We start from the raw sequence: 7420 nt of genomic DNA on the forward strand, positions 1-7420 counted from the left end.
TTAATTTTTGCTAAGTATACAATGTTTGCTATTAAAATAATATATTAAAAGTGAATTTATTTACTAACATTATTTACACATAAAAAAATTTTTTAGAAAAAATATTATAAAATTTAAAATAATAGTGTTAAAAAAAATTAAATTTTTATATTCATATAATTTAATATTTATAAAATTAACACAAATTTATATTTAATGTTATAAAAAGGTATTGTGTTAGTTTGTGAGTTGTAATGGATAATCATGCTTGCATATACTAACATTGTGTTTGGATTGGAGGAAGAAAAATAATGAGACAAAAATAAAAAAGATAATAATGAAGAGAGGAAAATATATTTTCTCTCTTATATTTGGATAGAGGAAGGAAAATATCAGAGGGAAAGTTATTTTATGAATAGTAAAATTATAATTTTATCCCTAAGTTAGAAAATAAAAACTTATAAGATATAGGGATATATTTGTAATTTTCTATATTTTTCTCCCACTTTCTCTTTATTTTGGAGAGAAAGTAGAAGTGGACAAAAAATTGTTATTTTCCTATCAAATTTTCATCCCATCTTTATTTTCTATTAATTCAAACACAAAATAATGAACAATAAAATTATTTTCCTCTCAAATTCTCTTTTCTCTCTATCCACACATAGTGTAAATCGAATCCTTTGTCACTATTCATAAATAACAGTGCCAAGGATTTTCAACACCTGTCATCTCTAACAAAATTAATTTTTTTTCTTTCAAAAACATACATACACACAGGAACAGAAGACTTACTATACCAACACTCACACCCAAATAATTGATGACTGAGCAGAGCCTTGGCAACGCTTATGAACCCATGCACGCTGATGCATGCATTTTATATCATCATTTAGGAGTAATTTTTGCACATAATTTACCCTTATTCATAGCTATTATTTTAGATATTAATATATATTTAGTCAATTTTACAATTTTCACATCTCTTAGTTTAATTTTTGGAATTTATTTGTTTTGTAGGTTAAATCTGGAGAAATTTGATGTATTTTGATCAGAGTAGCCATTTGAAGGAGATTAAAATCGAATTGCAAAAATTTTGAAGTTGAAAAAAAAAAAAAAAAAAAAAAAAATGGCCGAGAGCGACACAACCCGACACAACCGACGGCTTATGTCGCTTTTCTTGGAAAATAATTGACGTGGCATTTCCGTTACTCCAGCTTTTTACCTCACTTTCTCTAGATCCTTCCCCCTTTTACCCATTCTAGAACAATCCCTTAGCCTATATAAAGACCCATTTTATCACTTTCTTGGCATATAGAGAGCATAGAGATATAGAGAGCATAGAGATATAGAGAGCATAGAGATATAGAGAGCATAGAGAGCATAGAGAGCAAGGGAGGCATTTTTAGAAAGATAGAAAGAGGGAAAGGGAGGAGCACATTCTGCATCTTCTTCCAGCAGCAGCAAGGATCAAGTTTCTGCACTTTTCTGCAGAGATCCTGCTGCAGATTTGCTGGGTTTTTCTACCCCTTTTAGCTTACATTTCCATTATTTCTTCATTTCTTCATTTGGGTTTATGTTTAAACAATGATTTGTGAGTAGTTTATTGAGATTCTAGAGATGGGTTTGTAAATATTGATTTGTTTTGTGGTTTTGAACTGATTTAGCCATTTAAATGAAGATTGTTATATTTTGATTTATTGCTTGTGTGCTTATTTCCTTGCTTGATGAATGGGCCCTCATTAAGTTAAGTTTTAATCCTTAATAGATGGACTGAAAAGTGAATATTGGGGATGGATAATCTTGCAATAAACTTTATTTTCTTGGTGTTAGAAATAAGCTAAGAAGATTAAGGGGAACTTTCCAAAAATCAATTAGAGCATTAATTGGGTTTTTGTTAGATTTGAAATACCGTGAAAACAGGTTTGATTTAATGAAAACCAATTTTGAGATGCTTGAAAAAGGTTTCAAAAATTTAAGAATTGATTTCCCTCAAAATTGCAATTCTCATGTGTTTGGCTAAATTAGGAAAAACCACATGCAAACAATATTGAAAATCCAATCTCTAGAATCAATTTATTTTTCATTGAAATTAGATATAAATCCTCCAAACCTCATAAATAGCAATTTAAATTTAAATCCAATATTAAATCCAATTTCTATAATCACTTTATTTTTATTTTTATTGAATTTAGATTTAATTCCTCTCAATTTCATAAATAGATATTTCAAATTAATTTTTGGGTAATCTAGTTTAATTAATTTTAGTTAATTGATTGATCTAGTTTTAATTCCTCAAATACCAATTTTAATTCCAAATTTCATTTTACATCTTTAATTTTTGTCTTAATTTTAATTTTTAGATTTTATTTTTAATATCTTTTAATTTTTGTCATTCTAATTTGCTTATACTTTTATTTCCAATTTAAGCACAATTCCCTGTGGGATCGATATCAATTTTTAAAACTATACTACTGTGACCCGTGCACTTGCGGACACACCGTATCAAGTTTTTGGCGCCGTTGCCGGGGAATTGTTTGTTTTTAAGTTGGATTTTAATTGTTTTAAGCTAATTAGAATTTTTATTTTATTTTATTTTCACTATTGTTCCTTGTGTTTTTCAGGTACTTTTCTTGTTTATGAGACGATCGAAAAGCACAAGTGATACTGAATTGTTGTTCAACCCAGAAATTGAAAAATTCTGTCGAGCCAACAAAAAGGAGTACAAGAGAAGAAAAGAAGCAGAAAAAGAAGAACAACAAATATTTGAGCAAGAGGAGACAATAGAAAATATGGAGAATCAAAATAGAGCTATTGGTGGAAACAATGGAGCAAATGAGCAAAACGGGCAAAATGCTGTGGTTAATCAAAATGATCCTCAAAGAAGATCCATGTTAGACTATGCTTTTCCTAGATGTACTGATGTGAGAGATAACAGACCTATTATTGGAGCTAATCAATTTGAATTAAAAACTGGTCTTATTCAAATGGTTCAGAATTCACAATTTGGAGGTAGCCCACTTGAAAATCCTCATTCTCATTTGAAGAAATTTTTGATGATATGTGGTACACAAAGGCAACCTGGAGTTTCTGATGAAGTTATTCGGCTCACATTATTTCCATTTTCTCTTCGGGATTCAGCATTGGAGTGGTATGACTCACTCCCACAAGCTATTATAGCTACTTGGGAGCAGCTATCTCAAGCTTTTCTATCTCAATTTTTCCCACCTGGGAAAACTACTCATTTGAGGAATTTGATGGTAGCTTTTAAACCAAGAGATGATGAAACTTTGTATGAATCTTGGATGAGATTTAAGGAGCTTGAAAGGCAATGTCCTCATCATGAAATACCCAAATGGATGATTGTTCAGAATTTCTACACCAGAGTTACTCCAGCCATAAGAAACACAATTGATTCACAAGCAGGAGGAGATTTCATGAGAATGACAAGTGAAGAATGCTATGATCTATTAGAGAAGATTGCTCATAATACCCATTTATGGGGAAATCCTAGAGCACTTGAGCCAAAGAAAGCTGGGATCTATGAACTTGACTCAGTTAACTACATGAATGCAAAATTTGATCAGTTGACTCAGCTTCTTAGTGATTTTTGCACAAAGGCAACAACCTCAACTCCTACAACTATGCAACAAGTTGCCTTCACAAATGGAACTCAAAGTTGTGGAGTTGATTATTCTTCTTATGGTGATGATTATTTGCAAGAACAAGCTGCTTATGCAGGAGGTTATCAACAAAACCTATGGGAAATTCTTATTCTAATATGAACAACTCAACATGGAGACCACAAGCAACTTTTGCTCAACAAGGCCAAAGCTCAAATTATGCTCATAACCAGCAGTTTATGCAGCAGAACAAGCCTCAATTTCAGCCTCAATTTCAGCCCACAAGGCAACCACAACCTGGATATCAAGCAAGAGCACAACAATCCCTTCCATCCCATGAACCGAAGCCATCCTTGGAGAACATGATGGAGAAATTTTTTGCTGAACAAAGCAAAATGAATAACAAATTGGAGGAAGAAATGCAACACATGAGACAAACCATAGATCAATTACAAGTCCACAACCGCATGTTGGAGACTCAATTGGCGCAACAAGCAAGCTCATCAGGAAGCAATTCCTATGGGAAACTACCTAGCCAACCACAAAACCCTCATGAACAATGTAAGTTTGTAACCTTGAGAAGTGGTAAAAAAGTTGGTCAAGAGAGTGAAAACAAGAGAGAAGAAAAAAAGAGCACAAAAGAAGAAAATTCAGTTGAGAGCAAGAAAAATGAAAAAGAAGAAGAAAGCAAAAGTGAGCAAGATGAGGGAGAGAAACCATACATCCCACCTGAACCCTACAAACCCACCCTTCCCTACCCTCAAAGATTCATCAAGCACAAGCTAGACAAACAATTTGGCAAATTCCTTGAAGTGCTAAAGAAGTCGTATATCAATGTGCCATTCACTGAGGCACTATCCCAAATGCCAAGTTATGCCAAGTTTTTGAAGGAGATTCTTTCCAACAAGAGAAGGCTAGAAGATTATGACACCATCAATTTGGGAGAGCAATGCAGTGCTATAATTCAGAAAAAGTTACCTCCCAAACTCAAAGATCCGGGTGTGTTTTCCATTCCTTGTCATATTGGTGATAATTGTGTGGCAAATGCCTTATGTGACCTTGGAGCTAGTGTCAGCCTAATGCCACTTTCAATATATGAGAAGTTGAATATGGGAGAGTTGAAGCCCACAAACATGTATCTTTCACTGGCTGACCGTTCAATTAAATATCCGGAAGGCATTCTTGAAAATGTGCCTATCAAGGTTGGGAAATTCTACATTCCGGTGGACTTTGTCATTTTAGATGTGGAAGAAGACACAAAAGTTCCTATCTTATTGGGAAGACCCTTTTTGGCAACAGCTGGTGCATTAATTGATGTGAAGGGTGAGCAATTGACACTTAGAGTGGGAGATGATCAAATGATATTCAACATCAATCCAGCCATGAAAAGGAAACATGAAGAAGTTGAGTCTTGTTTGCGGGTAGACATTATTGATGAGATTGTTCAAGAGCATTTCAGAAAAAGCTATCCACAAGACCCACTTGAAAATTGCTTAGTCCATGGTGGGAGCATTGATGATGATAATCACAACATGGCTACTTTTGCACAACACTTAGACAGCTCTCCACCACATCCTAACGCCACAATTTTTCAACTTGAAGGAGTGCAAAATTTGGAGATCAAACCACCATCATTAAAGGTAGAGGATGCTCCAAAGGTAGATCTTAAACCTCTTCCTTCCAACCTCAGGTATGCTTTTCTTGGACCCAATGAAACATATCCTGTTATAATTAATGCATCTTTGACTAATATTGAGAATGACAAATTGTTGAGAGTATTGAGAGAATATAGAAGAGTTTTGGGTTATGCAATTGATGATATAAAGGGAATTAGTCCAACAGTTTGTATGCATAGGATTTTCCTTGAGCCAAATAGTAAACCTTCCATTGAACATCAAAGAAGATTGAATCCTACAATGAAGGATGTTGTGAAAAAGGAAATCCTAAAATTACTAGCTGCTGGAATTATTTACCCCATTTCTGACAGTGAGTGGGTGAGTCCTGTGCATATTGTACCAAAAAAAGGTGGGGTGACAGTTGTTAAAAATGAGAATAATGAATTGATACCCACTAGAATCTGAGTTGGAGAATGTGCATAGACTATAGGAAGTTGAACAATGCCACAAGAAAAGACCATTTTCCCATTCCTTTTATGGATCAATTGTTAGAGAGATTAGCCAAGCTTTGATTCTTTTGTTACTTAGATGGATATTCGGTTTCTTTCAAATTCCAATCCATCTCGATGACCAAGAAAAACTACCTTTACATGTCCCTATGGCACTTTTGCATATCGAAGGATGCCATTCGGATTGTGTAATGCGCCTGGCACATTTCAAAGGTGCATGATGGCTATTTTTTCTGATTTTATTGAAGAAATTATGGAGGTCTTCATGGATGATTTTTCAGTATATGGCACTAATTTTGATTCATGCTTGACTAATTTGTCTAAGATTTTGCAGAGATGTGCTGAAAATGATCTGGTGTTGAATTGGGAGAAATGCCACTTTATGGTCCAAGAGGGGATCGTTCTAGGGCATTTAATCTCAAATAGGGGAATTGAAGTGGATAGAGCTAAAATAGAAATTATTGAAAAAATGCCACCTCCAACCACTGTCAAAGGAGTGCGGAGTTTCCTTGGACATCTTTGGGTTTCTGGCGATTTATTCAGGATTTTTCTAAACTTGCTAAACCCTTAACAAATCTTTTGAATCATGATGTTAAATTTGATTTTAATCAAGATTGTATGGTTGCTTTTTGCAGGTTGAAGACGGCCTTAACAACAGCTCCCATCATGCAACCCCCGGATTGGACTTTGCCATTCGAAATCATGTGTGATGCAAGCGAGTTTGCTGTTGGAGCTGTCCTTGGCCAGCGAAAAGATAGGAAACCTTATGCCATTTACTATGCAAGCCGAACCCTTGATGAAGCCCAAGTCAATTACGCTACAACTGAAAAGGAGTTCCTTGCGGTAGTATTTGCACTCAATAAATTCCGTTCTTATTTGGTCAACTCAAAGGTAATTGTTTTCACTGATCATGCAGCAATAAAGTATTTAATGAGCAAGAAAGAAGCTAAATCTAGGTTGATTAGATGGATTTTGTTACTTCAAGAATTTGATTTGGAAATAAGAGATAAAAAAGGTGTTGAGAATGTGGTGGCTGATCACCTTTCTAGGATGAAAACTGAAAATAAAAATGATGAAATTGTGCCAATTGATGAGTTTTTCATGAATGAGCAGTTGTATGTGTTGAATTCTGCACTTCCATGGTTTGCTGATATTGTGAATTTCTTATCTTGTGGTGTCTTGCCACCTGATTTATCTTGGCAGCAAAAGAAAAGATTCTTGCATGATGTTAAATTTTATTCTTGGGAAGAACCTCTTTTGTTTAGGAGATGCAATGATGGAATAATTAGGAGATGTATACCAGAGGAAGAAATGCATGATGTTATTTACCATTGTCATTCCTCTGAATATGGTGGTCATTTTAGTGTCTCAAAAACTGTTGAAAAAGTCTTGACATCAGGTTTCTATTGGCCTAAAATGTTTAAACATGTGAGAGACTTTGTAAGCAAGTGTGATAGGTGTCAAAGGGTAGGCAACATTTCCAAAAGAGATGAGATGCCTCAACAATCCATATTAGAAGTTGAATTATTTGATGTGTGGGGAATTGATTTCATGGGGCCATTTCCATCTTCTTATGGGAATAAATATATCTTGGTAGGGGTGGACTATGTATCTAAATGGGTAGAAGCTATTGCTACACCTACCAATGATGCAAAAGTTGTGGTGAAATTTCTGAAAAAATTTGTTTTGACCAGGT

The 7420-nt window shown here is 34.3% G+C and overlaps 1 non-coding gene across 1 annotated transcript; it reads right to left on the reverse strand.

Moving 5' to 3' along the window:
- Positions 1–3218: 3218 nt before the first annotated feature.
- Positions 3219–3325, reverse strand: LOC131179656 (small nucleolar RNA R71). The gene has a single exon (XR_009148544.1). It is a non-coding gene; the product is annotated as a small nucleolar RNA R71 (small nucleolar RNA).
- Positions 3326–7420: the final 4095 nt, after the last annotated feature.

This window comes from Hevea brasiliensis, chromosome 4, assembly GCF_030052815.1.
Source record: "Hevea brasiliensis isolate MT/VB/25A 57/8 chromosome 4, ASM3005281v1, whole genome shotgun sequence".
In the NCBI taxonomy this organism is placed as follows: domain Eukaryota; kingdom Viridiplantae; phylum Streptophyta; class Magnoliopsida; order Malpighiales; family Euphorbiaceae; genus Hevea; species Hevea brasiliensis.